Below are 18,385 nucleotides of genomic sequence, written 5' to 3'. Positions count from 1 at the left end.
TCAGATTTGAAGGCCTGGAAACTCCAGGGGGCCTTATGACAGTGTGACATTAAGTATTCACAAAATCTAAGCTATAAACAAAACAGTATACAAAATGAAAGAGGGGATGGTCCTGCCACATTCTGGCTAGGTGTCGCCTTTATTATTATTATTTTTAGGGCAGGGTTTCTTAAACTTTTTCTACTCACAAATCCTTTTCACCTCAAGAAATTTTTGCATGACCCCCTCTTGAATCTGAGTCAAGGTATTTCTGGCAATGTTCATGCATGTGCAATACAAAGTGTGCATACTGCGTGTTTTGAATTAAGACTTCGGTGAAATCCCACAATACAACATAGGCCAAGTGTGGCCAGAAACACCTTGATTCATCACACATTTGAGTCTGAATTAATTTTGGTCACAGCATTCAAGAAATCTTTTACTGTTGACTAATTTTTGTGACCCCCCCCCACATTCCAATACATGACGCCACATGGGTTTGCAACCCACAGTTTAAGAATCTCTCACTTTCTTTAGGGAACCACATTTTAGAAAGGTCAATGATACACATCCAAAGGAACGCATCTAAAAGGAAGAGATTGGAACCTTGATGCCATAAGGCACCTGTCATTTTCCAAATGACAGAGGGTAGAGATCGGCAATGACCAAAATGATTTGATACTTTCAATTAATAACTCCTATATTAATACATCCACTTTAATTTAAATCAAAGTCAACCATAACAAGAACAGTAGTGACTTTTCTCCAACTCTCAGTGACATAAGCGCACTAATCCAGTATGCATAAATGAAGTTAAATTTAAGTTAGCCTGTGTTGAATCTTGAAACCAGCATGATCTACCACCATCAATCAGAATAGGCATATGACATAAATGAGAAATACTATGTTTCTTGTGGCATTTTGTATTGTAAGAGCATAGATTTATAGCTAGAAGGAACTCCCAAAGCCATCTAGCCCAAACTCTTCATTGTACAATGAGGTAACTGAGGCTTAGGAAGATGAAAGAACTGGTCCAATATCATGCGTAATGAACATTACAAATGTGATTTGAACCAAAGTTATCCTTCAATCCAAACTTGGTGCTTGTTCTACATGAATAGGAAGTGTATCCAATGTAATCTTATCTGTATAAAAGTTAGAGGTGCCAAAATTCTCTATTTCACAACATTATTCATTTTGGTTTAACATAATAAGCTGATCTTTTTTTTTTTAATTTGCAACTTTAAAAATAAAATAACAGGTACTGGTATAATCATGCAAAATTGTCAATAATTAAATTTAATTATCTTTTTTGCAGAGTTTTTACAAGCAAAAAATCAGCTTGTACAATATTTTTATCTTAAAATTTGTTACAAAATTATTAATTTTTAATTTTATTTACATAAAATATGAACTAAGAAAATTATTTAAAGAAATTATTTTATAAAAAAGGGGGGGCAAAAATTTAGATGAGGAAATTGATCTTACAGTTTCCAAATTTTATTAGACTTTGCATTAAGTTTGGAAACCAATGACCTAAGAAAATAGGTGAAAGGAAATGGAATGCTTAGCCTACAGAAAACAGGAATTGGAGGGCTATGATAGTAAATGGTTTTCAAATACAAAAAATATTTGTTAATTATATTTTATTTATTCTGTGAAAGAGGGATTACTTTTGTTTCCTCAAAACTACCAACAACTCAAATACCACAGAGACTTTGATTTAACATAAGGCTTAATAGGAATCCAAAAGCCAGAATGGGCTACCTCAGTAAGTAGAGAACTTTTCATTACTGGAGGTCTCCAGATTGGTTAGAGTTGAAATCCTGCATACTATCAGAAGACTCTGCCAATCTCCTTTAATGTCTGTGCCTTCTTTCTGTTGATAATCTTCAATTTATTTTGTCTATAGATTATTTGTAGATGGTTCTTTGCATGTAGTCTGCCCCATTAGACTGTTAGTTTCTTGAGAGAAGACTCTCTCAGGTCTTCTTTGAATCCCTAGCACTTTGCATGGTACCTAGTATACAGTAGATACTTAATACATGTCTATTGACTGACTGCAGGCAAAGGATGTCCATTCAGGTGCAGATTACAGTAGTAGGCATCTGATCCTTTTAAAATTAAAGGTTCTGCTCACAACCACCAATGTTAGTGATCACATGTCAATTTTTTAAAAGGAACATCAATTCACCAACAGTTACAGAAAACATTAAACAACAAGCGAAACTGCAGAAGGAGAAAGTAAGTTTGGGTGACTGGGTATGAAAATGTTGCCCCCAAATGAATGTCCTTCCCAGCTCTGACTCTTACAATTGTATGATTCTAATCTGTCCCACTTGGTAAAATTACCATTTTAATCCCGAAGCACACAGGTTTATGAAGAGGACAAAAATTCCATAAAACCCCTAGGATCAAACAACAGCTGCTCCACTTGAAGTACCTGATCTCAATTCACCTTTCCAACATCATTTTATGTTGCTCTTCTTCCCAAACTCCACACTCTAACCTAGCAAGTCCTTCTTGCTATTCTTCCCATATGTCATTCCATCTCTTGTTTGGGAGTCTTTGCAATGACTGCCTCCCGTTCCTGACTCACCTCATCTGCATCCCTCAGAATATTATTTCCTTTAAAACTCAGCTCAAGCAACACTTTCTATCCAAGAATTTCCCAATACACCTCCAACTACTGCATATTTATTTGGCATATTTGTATATGTATACATGTTGTTTCACCAGACCGAATTTAAGTTCCTTCAGAGCAGGTGATACTTACTTCCCCTTTGGGTAAGCCTGGAATCGGCTCTTCAGAAATGCTTGTCTGGGATCATTCCCCCATTCCAAAATTCACCATTACTATTTTAGACCATCACTATCTTCCTAGTTACTCTGGTTCAATTTCTCTCATTCTCTCAAATCTAGTCAGTTGCCAGTTCTCTCTCTTCTACAATCCTCATACATACCTCCTTTAGTTAAATGACTTGCCTGGGATTACATAATTAATATCTAAGGCCATATTTGAACTCAGATTCTTCTAGCTCCAGGGCTGGTGCTCCATCCACTGTGCCACCCAGCTACCCCTTCTTCTTTGCTCTGACCTTGCCATCACCTTGGTGCAATAGCCACCTTCCTCAAGTCTCTACTTCAATCCATCATCCATTCAGCTGTCAAACTGATTTTTCTAAAGTCTGTATCTCCTCTTCCTGCCTCACTCATTCAATCAAATGCAATGGTTTCACATTGCCTCAATATGAATCAAATACAAAATCCTCTGGATTTTAAAGCCTTACACAACTTAGCTCCTCCCTATATTTCCAGTCTTATGCCACTTTATTTTCCAAAACTACACCATGCAATCCATTATCTCTGCCACCCTTGCTATTTATTAGATAAAACATTTCTTTTTTTTAAAATAGCACTTTTAGTTTGTAGAGTGGTTGCTTTTTGTTTTGTTTTGTTTTAAGCTTTTTTTGGACCTGTTTTGTTCTGTGAATTTTCACTTCTAGATCCTCTGCCCTCCTCATCTTTACCTTCTGGTTTCACTTAAGTCTGAACTCAAGTGCCATCTTCCAGAAGCCTTTCTCTCAGGGCTTCTTAATCTTCCTGCCTTCCCTTTGAAATTATCTCCAACTTGCACCTGTAGATCTAATTTGTACATGGTTGTTTGCATATTATCTCCACTTTTAAAGTATAAAATCCTCAAGAGCAAGGGCTGTATTTTACCTTTCTTTCCCCCTGCAGAATTTTGCCAAGTGTCTGGCACATAAAGCTTGTTGATTTGACTTGATTTTTTTCAATTCAAATAAATACTTTTTAATGATCTACTATGTGTTCTAGAGACATAAAGACACTCTCCCACCTCCCAAAAGGAGAGGACAGAGAGAGAACAACTCTTGTCTTCAAAGAGTTTATCTTCTACTGGCAAGATATCCTAGCTATTAAGTACATCTTACACTCAGTAAGCACCTGTTGACTGACAGAATGCCACAGGAAACAAAGCTAATGTGGGCACTAAGAAATACTGAAGTAAAGGATAAGAACTGGGCAGTTCTTGAACACATCTGCCATAATCACCAAGACAATTCTATCCCCACAAGATGAATTATCCTAATGTTCTTGGCAAAGGCCCATTTGCCAGTTTCACTTACAGTGTGAAAATAAAAAGCTATCTTTTTCATAATTAACACTGCAACCAATGTTAAAGGGAAAAGGGGGAGAAAAACCTTTTTTAGCAATGCCAAACAATGAGGCATAAGTGGAAAAGAATCAAGGATATGTACATATCCTCATTTTTGGGGGGAGGAGAAGGTTCCAAAAACACTTAAGGCCCATCAATCTGTCACCAAATTCTGGCAACGACATCAGTTTGGATAAAATCTTAATTCTGTTTCTTTTACTAGAGTAGATGTAAATATGGGCTTCCAAAATAATAGGAGTCAAAACACCCTTTGTTACAAAGGGTCTGCACTTAAAATAATCAGGAAAAAGTTGACTACTTAAGATATGGTATAAGCAAATGGTTAATGCCCAAACAAGAAACAATAGGAAATCTCTGTGTTTTTATTTTATTTTAAAGTACTATTTTAGAGAAACTAAGTTTCTTTCCTGTCTACCTCAGTTTCCTCAATTGTAAAATGGGGGTAATAATAAAATCCTCCCAGAATTGATGTGAGGGTCAAATGAGATAATATTTTTAAAGCATTTAGCACAGTGCTTGGAATATAATAAATACTTAGCACATACCTATTCCCTTCTCTTCCCTTCCCCTTTGTATATGGAGGAGAAAAAGAAAATAACTAGAATCACAAGATAGAAACTCTAAACTTTTATAGAAGGGTTTAAGAAAGGACAAATTTGCCTGGAGCAGTTAGTCAGTACCAAAACTCTCAGGACATGTCAAAAGAAAAGGTACAGATTATGGCTGACAATGAACATTCCTTCTAAAAATTCTTAGAAAAGGAAGTTCTGTGAAAAAGAACAATAGTATTAACCTTTTCTTTTAACAGAAAAAATAAAATACTAAGAAAATTTTAGTTAATCAATTCATATCCCTAATAATAATAAATCCAAATAAAATTCAATATAAGATACTTTTGGGGGGTTCTCATGCTGCACAGAGGTCCTGGGTAAACCTTTATGGATGAGACATTTTGGTAAAAAAATTTTTATATGTTTTAAAGATAAGGCTTCCAATGCCTTTTGGTTTCCTAATGCTTCACTATGAAACCAAGGCTGAGAAAGAAATCCATTTCTACACCCATTTTAATATCCAAAATATCCATCATCCCCAGGAATCTTACTCCTTGTCCAATGTAAGCTTTTGACTTGTTTTACTTCATAAAATAAGACTGTTCATCTGAATAGTTTGTGATCATTAGAGCAAAACAGATTTTCAAAGCAATTTCTGTGTCAGAAAAAGTTAACTGAATGTTATCATCACCTGGATGACCAAGCATGGGATTTAAACATCTGAACATGTTGACAAAGCTTGGCAGATCATTACATATTTCTCCTCCAAAGAGTGTTCTACATGATAATGATGATAATTAATTCATTTATATAAAAATATGAATTAATTATCATCATTATCATGTAGAACACTCTTTGGAGGAGTGTTCCAAAATTATATAATATTTTGATTCTTAGAGCACTGTAAAACATTAATATAAATATTCTACTTTAATAGATGAAGAAACTAAAGTTCTCAAGGTTAAGTGACTTGCTTAAAGTCAAAACCCTAAGTATTAAGAGCGCAAACTGAAATTCTGATCTTTCCACTCCAAGCAGTGTGTTTTCCAAAAAAACCATCCTGTGCTTCATAGATCATATTTTGTCCCTTTCTCCTTTTTCTCTTAAAGGAAAAAGAAGTTCTGATATCACCAAGGATCTATGGGGTTTGATAAAATGTCCCAATATGGACAAAACTAGAGCTCCCATACCACTCTACCATGCCAAAGAACAGAAGTTATCAAGTATAGCTGGTGTCCTTAATTCATTAATTAGAGGAAGACAAGTACCCTAGTTGTGAAAAGTATACTGGCCTTCCCTACAATCCTACAGACACACACAAATAAATTTTACTGATGCTGATATTGAATGTGCATAGTTTTGTGTGTAGCAAGAGAACTCATCAAATGGCATTGTTTTGGAGAAGAGATGAAAGGGGAAAAGTTATCATTAGTTTCCTATCTTGCCTTCATAGATACATGTGTAGGCTTCCCCATTCTGATTTGAAGCTATAAAGACCTTCCAAGATTTGAAGAGTTAAGGATGCCTAGGATACATAGAGCTTATTGTTTCTTCTTGTACTACTTCTTAGCCAGCACTTTCTAGAGGTTGATTCTATTCTATATGCTGACCTGGCCCTGGAGTATTTAAACACTGATGTCCAGAATGAATCTATTGTTTTATTTCAAGCAACCCAGTATTTATAACAATAGCACTTAACTCGAAATCACTATTGATCAGGGAAATGCAAATTAAGACAACTCTGAGATACCACTACACACCTGTCAGATTGGCTAAGACGACAGAAAAAGATAATGATGAATGTTAATGTTGGAGGGGATGTGGGAAAACTGGGACAGTGATGCACTGTTGGTGGAACTGTGAATGGATCCAACCATTCTAAGGAGTAATTTAGAATATGCTCAAAAAGTTATCAATCTGTGCATCCCCTTTGATCCAGCAGTGTTTCTATGGGCTTATATCCCAAAGAGATACTAAAGAAGGGAAAGGGACCTGTATGTGCACAAATGTTTGTGGCAGATCTCTTTGTAGTGGCCAGAAACTGGAAACTGAGAGTATGCCCATCATTTGGAGAATGGCTGAATAAATTGTGATATATGAATATTATGGAATATTATTGTTCTGTAAGAAACGACCAACAGGATGATTTCAGAAAGGCCTGGAGAGATTTACATAAACTGATACTAAATGAAATGAGCAGAACCAGGAGATCATTGTACACAGCAAGACTACACGATGATCAATTCTGATGGACATGGCTCTCTTCAATAATGAGATGATGCAAACCAGTTCCAATTGTTCAGTGGTGAAGAGAATCAGCTACACCCAGAGAGAGAACTGTGGGAACTGAGTGTGGACCACAATAAAGCATTTTCACTCTTTTTGTTGTTGTTTACTTGCAATTTTTTTTTTTTGCTTCTCTTTTTCTTGTTCAGGACAATAATTGTATAAATATGTATACATATGCTGGATTCAACACATATTTCTACCATATTTAACATATATTGGACTACTTGCCATCCAGGGGAAGGCAAAGGGGAAGAGGAAAAAATTGGAACACAGGTTTTTGCAAGGGCTAATGTTGAAGAATTGTCTATGCATATATTTTGAAAAACAAAAAGCATAAAAAAGTATAAAAGAAAATAACAATATCAAAAATACAGTGCCATTCTTATTCAAATATAGGGATGGCAGTTACATTAAATGGTCAAGTTTTTTATTTTGTTTTTTTGCTGAGGCAATTAGGCTTAAGTGACTTGCCCAGAGCCACACAGCTAAGATGTGTTAAGTGTCTGAGGCCAGATTTGAACTCAGGTTTTCCTGACTTCAGGGCTGGTGTTGTATTCACTGCTCCACCTAGCTGCCCCAAATGGTCAAGTTCTGAATGCTGTGGATAAGTTCTTTTACTTAGGCAGTGTATTTTCCAGGGATGTTCATTCACATTGATAATGAAGTTGACACATGTTTTGCCAGAGCTAGCTCAGTGTTTGGGAAGCTCCAAATGAAACTGTAGGAGTGAGAGGTATTACACTCACTACTAAATTCAAAGTTTACAGAGCCTTTGTGCTAATCTCAGCACCATGTAAGGAAACTGAAATGCTTCCATTTGAATTGCCTTAGGAAAATTCTGAAGATCACCTGGCAGGATAAGAGACCAGACACTGAGGTGCTTTCTTGAACTAAACTGCCAAGTATTCCAACTCTACTGCAGAGCACACAACTACATTGGTCTGGCCACATTGTTGGAATGCCAAATGTACATTTGCCAAAAAATTATTTTATGGAGAACTCACACAGAGCAAATACACACAAGATGGTCAGAAAGAGTAATACAAGGACACTCTCAAGATCTCTCTTAAGAACTTTAGAATCGATTATATGGCATGGGAGATACTGGCATAGGACTGCCCAGCATGGTATGCTCTCATCAGAGAAGGTGTGATACTCTATGAGCAAAGAAGAATTGAATTAGCTCAGAAGAAATGCAAGATGTGTAAAATTAGAGAAACTACCCCAAATGTTCATATGGATTATTTGTGTCCGACCTATGGCAGAGAACTCTGAACCCATATTGGTTAATCAGCCACTGTCCCAACACACCGTAATTCCACTGCAATATGGGGTAATGGGTAAGAAACCTGGGGAGTCAGGAAGTTCTAAGTTAAAATTCCACTTTTTACAAGTACTGTATGGATAGCCAATGGCAAAATCATTTTACTTTTAATAGCCACAAGCAACACTAAGACAAAGATGCAGAGGATTTCTTATTAAAATATAAACTTTTTAAGGGCAAGAAGTTATTTTGTATTTCTACCATTTAGGGTCACAGAAGTAGTGCTGAATAAATGCTTATTAACTAAACATTTAATATATATTGAAGAAGCAATAATTTGAGTAAAAAAATAAAATTACTTGAATTAGACTGAGGATATATGACTTAGATGGGTTTAACAAGATGTGAAAAGGGAGGGGTCAGGGAGGAAGAATAGAGAAATCATCCATTCTTTTACTTAGAACAAATAAATTTCCTTCACAAATTAATTATGCAGTTACTTAAGAGATACGAATAAGCAAAAACCCTTTAAAAAAAAATCAAGACAACCTTTAGTCTAGCTCAGGAATGACCAATAATTATGGAACTGTGGAGATACAATATCAGGATCACAGATTTAAAGCTAGAATGAGGTTAACTAACTCAAAGCTTCTTAAACTGTAAGTTTTGTATATAGATATAGTATATATAACTGAATATGGAGGTCATGAAATAATAAAAGGTATCAAATATTCCACCAAGATTTAATTTTTTATGTAAAAATAAATTAGCACATCCATCTCATTAGTATGAAAATTTGCTTTTGTCTTTAATAAATGATTAAAACTTTATGTATGAGGATGATTTCAGAAAGGCCTGGAGAGACTTTCACGAACTGATGCTGAGTGAAACGAGCAGGACCAGGAGATCATTATATACTTCAACAACAATACTATATGATGATCAATTCTGATGGACCTGGCCATCTTCAGCAATGAGATGAACCAAATCAGTTCCAATGGAGCAGTAATGAACTGAACCAGCTACGCCCAGTGAAAGAACTCTGAGAGATGACTAAGAACCATTACATTGAATTCCCAATCCCTATATTTTTGCCTGCCTGCATTTGGATTTCCTTCACAGGATAATTGTACAATATTTCAGAGCCTGATTCTTTTTGTACAGCAAAATAACGGTTTGGTCATGTATATTTATTGTGTATCTAATTTATACTTTAATATATTTAACATCTACTGGTCAATCTGCCATCTAGGGGAGGGGTTGGGGGGAAGGAGGGGAAAAATTGGAACAAAAGGTTTGGCAATTGTCAATGCTGTAAAATTACCCATACATATAACTTGTAAATAAAAAGCTATTTAAAAAAAAAAAAAAGAATTACTGTGCTCTGCAGAGGGAAAAGAAAAAAAATTAAAATTATGAAATGATTTTAATGATTAAAAAAACTTTATGTATGCCAAAGAATTGTTTTGATTTCTTTATGATTTATTGTCAGTTAAGTGTTAGATTTGTATACCTACTTTACATATCTATATATCCAGGGTCATGTAAGTTTCTTGAGCAAAAAGGAGTCACAAGTAGAAAAAGTTTAAAAAACCCAGATTTAGCTCAATCCTCTCATTTAAAGATGAAGAAACTGAGGGTCAATGTGGTTTCAAAAGACATAACCAAGTTCACACAAGTAGAAAGCTACAGAGCTGGATCTTGCACTTTAGTCCTCTTAATTCCCAAACCAGCATTTTCTAATACATGACATTGTGAATCTCTTTGGATGCCTCTTATCACAGAAGGAATGGGCATACAAGACTGGCAGACTGTGTTTGAGTTCAGTTTTCATAAGTAACAAACCCCACACAGGAAGGAGCATAGTATTTAGAGGAAGAAGGAACCTAAAAGATGATTTAATCCAACTCCCTTATAATAAAGGTGAGGAAAATGAGGTTCAGAAAGATGAAGTGATTAGTCCTACTAAGACATACAAACAGCAAGTGATCATCTGGATCCATTCAAACCCAATCTTCTAACTACAAAAGCATTGCTTCTCACATCATACCACAATGCTTCCATTACATACTACTTTGCCAGTATAGGAAGGTTTCAATAAATATGCTGCCAACTTTGACACTCTTTATTAATGTCAGCACTCTAGATACACATTACCAAAAAAAAAAAAAAGAAAAAAAAAAAAGAAACCAACTATTCAGTCATTTAAAAAAGTATGAACTGGCCAAATTTTTGGTTTAATCTGCCTATTCTCACTAAGAATTTAGGGTTTAATGTCAGTAAGCATAAATAGGTAAAGAATAACCATAATAATGCTTTATATATGTGCTCCATCTTGTCCTGGTTAAAACACTTTCAATTTAAATTATTTCTTTTAATATATAGCACATAAACAAACCTCCAAGAGAATTTCCTCTTTTCTTGTCCAGTTGCCTCCCCCTTTTCATATAAGATGATGAGACTCAGATTGAGTGACTTGTCCAATTTCACCATTAGCCAGATGACCAAAAACCAGAGCCAAAGTCAGGTATTCTGATTCCTAAGTTTAGTCTTAAATTCCTAACTCTTCCTCTCTGGGCCAACCCTAATTTATATGAGCATCTTAAATGCATAAACTCAAAATGTTTGTAACTAAATACAAAAAAATGTTTCCTTTGAAATATTTAAGATTTACTAATTCTTAATTATTTAATAATTTATTCTCTCTTGATAGTCTTGGCAGTGAAGTTATTTGTTAAGTCTGCGACTGAATTTACTCCCACAATCAGATCTGTTGTTAAAGGAGATTGTCACTTCATTGTAGATAAAAGGGAAAAATATAATACTATTCAGTGGACAATTTTCTCGTGATAATTTAAATTTTTGAGAGGCAACTGGGGCTAAATTACTTGCCCAGGGTCACTAGTAAGTGTTAAGTGTTTAAGGCTGTATTTGAACTCAGGACCTCCAGACTTCAGGGCTGGTACTCTATCCACTGAACCATCTATCCATCTCTTTTCCCATGATTCCATGATTAAAAAAAAAACTAAAACTAAAACCTGTTCCATTCAGAGTGTTTTTTGGGGAGGGACAGAATAGCAGAGGAAAACTTGTTTTTTAAAGAATACTCTCATCTTATAGATTCTGAATTATTCAGCTTTCCCAATCTTCACAAATAAAATGCCTTGATCATGGGATTCTAGCTCATGACTTGATGTTTCCATAATTAACACTAACTGATGAGTAATTTTCTGTAATCATTGTTAACCGATTTCTTTCAACAACCTTTTTTTTTTTCTGGAGATTAAAACAATCATCCATTCTCTAGTAAGCTCATGAACATATCAAAATGGTTTATGGAAAATCTTAGAATTTTATTCTTATCACACTCTTAAAATAACACACTAAGGCTTTCAGATTTTTAGCTCTGGAGTGCTTTTTTTTTTATAGCAGAACAAGAAAAATGCCACTGGTTTTCATTAGAAAAGCCCACATTATGATTTAGAGTCTATAGTAATAAAGTCTATTGGTAACAAAGGCAAATTGAGGAATCATAGATGACAGTTCTCAGGACTACATGTGTTAAGGACTACTAGATATTTGTTTGCCGAATTTTCCTCTTCCATAATGAAATACATAGTTGGAAGACAGAAGAAGGGAACTACAGGAGCATGGGAGATAAATGTACAATAGTTGAAACAATCAGGATGGTTGTATCTGCAAGAATACAAAGGTATACGGCTCTTTGTTCTTAAAAGCTGCCACAAAACTAAAGTTGTTTGAGATCAGTGTTTTGCTGTTTTGACAGATGCCTTTGTGGAATGGAGAAGTGGGCGAGACATGTTTATGCGGCTCCCATAAGTGAACCTTCTGAAAGATAGGTTACTAAGTAAAGGAAGAGTGGGCGTCCACAGAGTAAAGCATAAGTTTGCTTTTTGGTTAGGAATTATCAAGTGCTGTATGAACTAAATGGAACAATTTGTGAGATGATCGTATGGAGGAAAACTCGGTGTGACCATTTCTAGATATGTTGGTACTACCAGGATGAATCTACATATTTGTTTTCTATATTGAAAAAAACATTTATGAAACAAAACACTGACTTCAAATACAGCCCATATATGTTCTTAAAAACTTTTTTCAAATTCTTCTCTGCTATACAAGGTCACAATTTCTTCATCTGTCAACCAAAGGTTGAACTAATGATTTCTATGCTTCCTTCCATAGCTAATCTATCTAATAATTCTATGATTTCATGGAAAATAAAAGACAGTTAGCATTGATCTCCAGCATAAAACTATGACATGGGGGTATAGGAATGGGATCAGATTTATAGTACATTTAAGACAACAGAAAATGAGAAGAGAGAACTCTAAGATAGAAATGGCAAGGAAACATTTCAATTCCTTTAGACCTATTACAGTCACATCATGATAATCTGCAAACTTTTGTCACTGTTACAACCACATTTTCTTTTGCTGTACACAGTAGCTTTATCAGCGATCTCATAGAATGTCAGAACTGGAAGGGATTCCACTAGAATCATTTAGTCCAGATCCTTCACTTTTATAGATGAGAAAACTAAGGCTTAGAATCACATATTTTATTGGCAATATCAAGACTAAAACCTCAACTCCACCTTGTAATCCAGTAGTCTCTTCTTTTTACCAATGTCATCTTGTAATCCAGTGATGTCAAATTCAAATAGAAACAGATCTCCAAATATTGGTTTAAAAAACCACAAATTAGCATTATCTATATTGCACTGTATATTTATTATATAAACCATTTTCCAATTACATTTTAACTTGATTCTGACCCAGTTTTGGAGTTTGTTGGGAATTTGACATCTCTATTTCCAAGTTTTAAGTGTTGGCACTTTGATAGGTCAAACCTAGTAAAACTCAAAATTATAGTGACTAACAATTAAACTTATAGTAAAGTAGACTAAAAATGTATAAATTGATAAAGGAGACTGTAGTTATCCTGTATATGATATTAGGTAAATAATTGAACTTCTCTGAGTTTCAATTTTTTTTCATCTTTAAAATAAGGGTTGAAGCATTTGATAGTCTATTGAACCAGTCTGAAGGAACTGCTTCCAAAGAAACACAAATCTAAATCAAATTAAAGTCAACAATTTCTGATTTATTATATTGACCTTATTCCCAAATTAAAAAGGAAAGCAAACCCATAATTCACTAATGTTGATCAAATTCAATTGGACACTTTTGCAACAAAACTATCCGCATTAAAAAACTAAACTCTGAACTAAGCTGAGATTTGATTCGTTTTCAAACTGTATCATTAACAAGCTATGCAGCTTCAAATCATTTCTTTTTTCACTTGAAGCTTCAGTTTCCTCATCTGTGAAATGGAGATAATGCTTGTCCTAGCTACTTCACAGTTGCTTATGAGGACAAAGTGAGATGTTAAATTATAATTTCACTGAGGCTAGTATGGCATGTCAAAGAGAGAAAGTGGCTTTGCTTTGAACAAGTAAGACCTGTGTTCAGTCCCACCTTTGACACATACTGATCACATGCCCCTGGTCAAATACCTAACTGATCTCTCATTGCTCTGAGACTATAAAATTGGAAAGTAGGAGATGGTTTTGTATTCACTGAGACAGTCTCTTCATCCAGGGAATTCTGTAGAGCAATGAAACTGAGGATTTTCCCTCCTAGACTGACTCTTTTGCGAAGGCAAATTAGGCCTATCTTTTGCCTCAAATCTTACCTAGCCCTTGATTACTGAATGGGTGTTGCCTCAGACAAACTGGGACCTGGGAAAGACCTTAGCTTAAAAAGATCAAGGTCTCTCATTGCATCCGGGACATCTCCAGTCTTCCTGAACTATGTCTTGCCAGATCCGGATGGTTCTAAAGAAAAAAGTAGGACTGGTGACCTTGCACAGCTGTGTCTCACTTAAATCTAATCCACTTGCAAGTCAAGACATTACCCTCTGGATGTCATTGGACCTCTTTGAGAACGAAGGATGAACAACAAGAGAGCAATGAAATCCCAGACCAGTACTAAAATCTTTGCGACTAAGGGCAGAGAATATATTTTGTTTCTTTTTAAGCAAAATCTGTAGCATTCATTCATTCAATACATAGGAATATAGATTTCAAGTTAGAAGAGACTCTGGAAGTCTCCCCTCCCTCATTTTGCTAATGGGAAAAGTCAGGCACAGTTGAGGTTAAATGCAAAAAATGAGGCTTGAATCAAGTTTTCTGATTCCAAATCCAACCCCAGTCTATGTGCCGAAAACTTATTGTGAAAATACTATGTGAAAACAAAGTGACAAATCTGAGCATCAGGATAATATAGAAACATGGAACACAAATAACTTGAAAAGGCAAATAGGGGACAACAAAAGTTCATTAATGAAATCTCTGCAAACAGATTAAAAACTTGTAGCAGTCACTTACTGAACAGGAAGCTTTTTAACTGTGACAGAAATCCTGTCTGGTAGTCCTTAGTTACACAAGTGCTGGGTAAGATTATGAGAGTAGGATAAAATTCCACAAATCAAGTTTATTACTTCATTACTCAGGAAAATATTTTGGTTGATATCATGAAGAATAAATCATTAGATTACATGTCAATAATAATATACACAACTTAACATAATACAGACTAAAGAATGAATATATGAAATAACCTTCTTTTTGGGCTACTTAGTCCACATCAAGTTTGGTACTTAAATTATTCACTCTCTTACACAGCTGGAACAATCTACTCCAGTTTCTTAATTCCCTTCTGCCATTACTACTGATCTAAGTAACCATTTCCTTCCCTGGTTCTAACAGACCCACCCAATCCCCCAATTTTCCTCTAAGAATCTGAAGAAATTTCCACAAACCAAAGCAGTTTTTCATTCTCTCATACAAATGAAATCAGAAACACTGCTAAGTCATCTGTCAGTATACAATGTTTTGAAGTCACCAAATTCAAGACCCCAGAATACAGTTTACCTAAGATGCTATGGAAAAATGAGTTTCACTGGACTCACCAGTGGACTCCACTGGTGTTTGAAAGCAAAAAAACAAACTTAGATTTCCCCCATTCACATGCCCCTGGAAGCAACCTATGAGTGCCATTCTTTCAACTTGGCTAAATAGAGTCATTATTCTCCCATCAGCTGCATCCCTCTAGAATCATTCATACTATCTTCCCCTCTATTCTCCACCCCAAAAGGGAAAAAAAGGCATTTAAGAGTCACCGGTGAATCAGTGTTACTCGATCTGGCCTCCTGCATAACCAGACAACTCCGGACTGAAACAAACTTCATACAAAAGCAGCATAAGTCAGCAGCAGTCGAAGGACACCAGTCTGCTGACCGAGCACCCCTCCCGCCCCCAGTAAACTGTAAACCAAGTCTTGGCTTCCTAAGAAGTCTACTAATATCCCTCCAACCCTGAGAAGCAACTTTTTCACCTCTTTAAAAGCTTCAAGGAGGAAAAGAAAGGGAAGAAGGAAGAAAAGAAAGGGAGGAGGGAGAAAAAGTAAGCAAAGAGAGAAGACAGCTCACCACACCACGGGTCTGGAAATCAAGCCATTCTTCTTGGAAAAGCAAAGGGATGATTTGAAACCGACGGAGAACAATAGCCAAGGCTGAGCCGCAGAAGCCCCTTTGGGGGTAGCAGGCGGGCTACTACTGCTCCCTCTCACGAACTCCCTACTCAATCTCTGCAAACTTCAGCAGTCTGAAAGAGATGTGAGCCAAGGGGAGCGGAGGGAATCTTGGCATCGGAGTCTCCCGCCCCGTCAGGAGCTGGGTGCAGAGAAAGGCAGTTCATCAGCCCTACAGTTTGAGAGCAGGTGGGGAAGGGGTCGTCTACATCCTTTTCCCCCCTCTCCGTTTTATAATTCATTCCCATTTCAACCCCCCACCCCGGATGAGCTCTTGCAAACCCTTCGCAGCGGGAGGACTACTGGGGGCTGGGAGATTAAGGCTTTGGATGAAGATCCTTTTCCAAACTTTGCCCAGCTCCCTTTCTCCATCCCTAAACTAAGCCACCTTTCCCCCTTCCTTCTCAAATCAAACCGCGACCCAGACAGTTTGCAAGGAGGAGTGAGCTCCCTCTCTTCCCTTCCCTTTCCCATCCCCAAGCCGCCCGCCAAGGAGGAAGGAGGGAGAATTGGTACCTCTGTGGCCCCAAGTCTCTCTCTACCCCCAACGAAGCGTAGCTATCGCATTCTGCCTCCGTTTCCTTCTGCCCCGCTGTCCCGCAGCTCCATTCGCTCCCGCTCCAGACACAAAGAGAGGGAGAGACACTATAGGGCGCCGGCACTGCCCCCTGGGAGGGGGGAGGGGGAGGAAAGGCGGGGGTGAAGGCGGACCTAGGATGGGGGCGCCCGGGCAAGTCCCAAAGTCTCGGTGTTAGACACTCACCCCATAGAAGCAGCTCCCGGCCCGCCGGCAATGCAAGCCAGCCGGGCAAAAGGGGCGAGCAATGCGAATGCCCGCCAGGCGCTTCCTTAAGGAAGCTGCTGCAGCTGCGCCTGCTTCCTCCTCCTCCTCCTCTTTTTCTTCTTCCTCCTCCTCCTTTTTTTCTTCCTCCTCCTCCTCTTCGATGTTGTCCTCCTCCTCCTCCTCCGCTTTCTCCACCTCCCTCCCGCGGCTGCGGGTGGTCAGTGGGCGCCTCGGCTCCCGGGGCTGGGCGGGGGCAGCGGTAGTACCACCACGTGGCCGCCAGGCGCCGGCCCCCGTCGACCTGGAGCAGGAGAGCGAGGGGAGGTGCTAGCCATTCCCCACCCCTTCCCCCCCGGCCGCCCAGCCGGGCCAAAAATTCCTGGAGTCAGGTGACCCGGAGCTGGGCACTAGGGTCCGGACCTGGCGAAGGTACTCCCTATCTACTCAGTTTTGCCGCCAGTTCGCCTGTTCCTCAAGTTTACTTCGTGGGGGATTGTTTCTTGCTCCACTACTCTTTTCTTCTTTCTTTGTTGAAGCTAGGAAAAGCTAAGATTGCCTTTGACCTCCGGGTTTTAGAATCAATCAATCAAAAAACATTTATTAAACACCTGTGGTGGGCCTGGCTCTGAACTAAAGCAGCGGCTTGAACCAAACTGAATTATAAGCAAAAGATCAAAATGAAGTAACTACTTTTAGTAGCTAAGATTCTGAACTGGCACGCGGGGGGCACGGGGGCACTCCAACTATTTTCTTTTTTAAACAGAACCTCAAGAAAAAAGTGAATAACTGGTTGAAAAAGTTTGAATCAGAATCAGTGATGTTAACACATTATCTAAAATGAACTGAAGCAAAACTGGAATATTCTCTTATCTTAGGCAGTATTTCATATAATTGCAATACCGGTCGGGATAATACAAAATCAGAGACATTTTAAAGTAGGAAGAGGAAATATTTGAAATGGAAATTCTTTAGTATTTATTTCTTCTTCCTCTCTCATCCATGATGGTAGAGTAGGCTTGGGCTGGATTTTAGGAAGAGGCATTAGCCTCCAGGCTTTCTCTTCCTGATTGTGCTGCACGATCTTTTGCCAAGAAATCTCCCCAGCCTCCCTTTTTATACACACATGTAACCCATTTGCTCCTAAACAGACTAGGTTCTATCTTGAGGACTTCCCTTTAGATTAGGGGTTCTTAACTTTTTGTGTTATAGACACCCCTTTGGCAATCTGATAAATGCTAAGAACCCCTTTACAGAATTACTTTTTTTTTAAATAACTGAAGGAAATTCTAAATTTCAGTTATAGACTTCCTTTAGAATGTAAGCTCTTAGAATGTGAGCTCTGAGAACTGTTTTTCTTTTTTCCCCCTTTTTCTTTTTTTTTCTTTTTTTTTGGGGGGGGGGTATCCCTATTACTTTGCACAATACTTGGCACATAGCAAACATTCTATATTCACTTCTCCAGAAATAACCCAGATTAGTAAGTTAGAACAGGGCTTCTTAAACTTTTTTCACTTTCCACATCTTTTCACCACAGAAATTTTTTGCCATTCCAGTTCTATAGGTAATTAAATTAGATACACAAATCAAACATTTACTGATAATAAATCATAATTTTGCAATCCCCACCTTCAGTTACACAATCCCATATGGGGTCATAACCCACAATTTAAGAAATTTTGAGATAGAGCATAAAATAGATTTTGT

General features: G+C 37.3%; 1 protein-coding gene across 3 annotated transcripts in view; it reads right to left on the bottom strand.

Annotated features, from left to right (window-relative positions):
* RAI14 (retinoic acid induced 14) overlaps positions 1-16,784 on the bottom strand; it is a 164,233-nt gene extending 147,449 nt beyond the window's left edge. The window contains exon 1 of one of the 3 annotated variants that reach the window (XM_051989563.1): positions 16,661-16,784. The gene's annotated coding sequence lies outside the window, so the exon portion shown is untranslated. Of the gene's footprint in view, positions 1-16,413; positions 16,514-16,660 lie in introns of those variants that run through there. The other 2 variants (XM_051989581.1, XM_051989572.1) reach the window with 2 other exon arrangements.
* Between the last annotated feature and the right edge of the window lie 1,601 nt (positions 16,785-18,385).

The sequence above is a fragment of the Antechinus flavipes genome, chromosome 1 (genome assembly GCF_016432865.1).
Source record: "Antechinus flavipes isolate AdamAnt ecotype Samford, QLD, Australia chromosome 1, AdamAnt_v2, whole genome shotgun sequence".
In the NCBI taxonomy this organism is placed as follows: domain Eukaryota; kingdom Metazoa; phylum Chordata; class Mammalia; order Dasyuromorphia; family Dasyuridae; genus Antechinus; species Antechinus flavipes.
The sequence above is the reverse complement of the archived record's forward strand: the minus strand, read 5'-3'. Positions and strand labels throughout refer to the sequence as shown.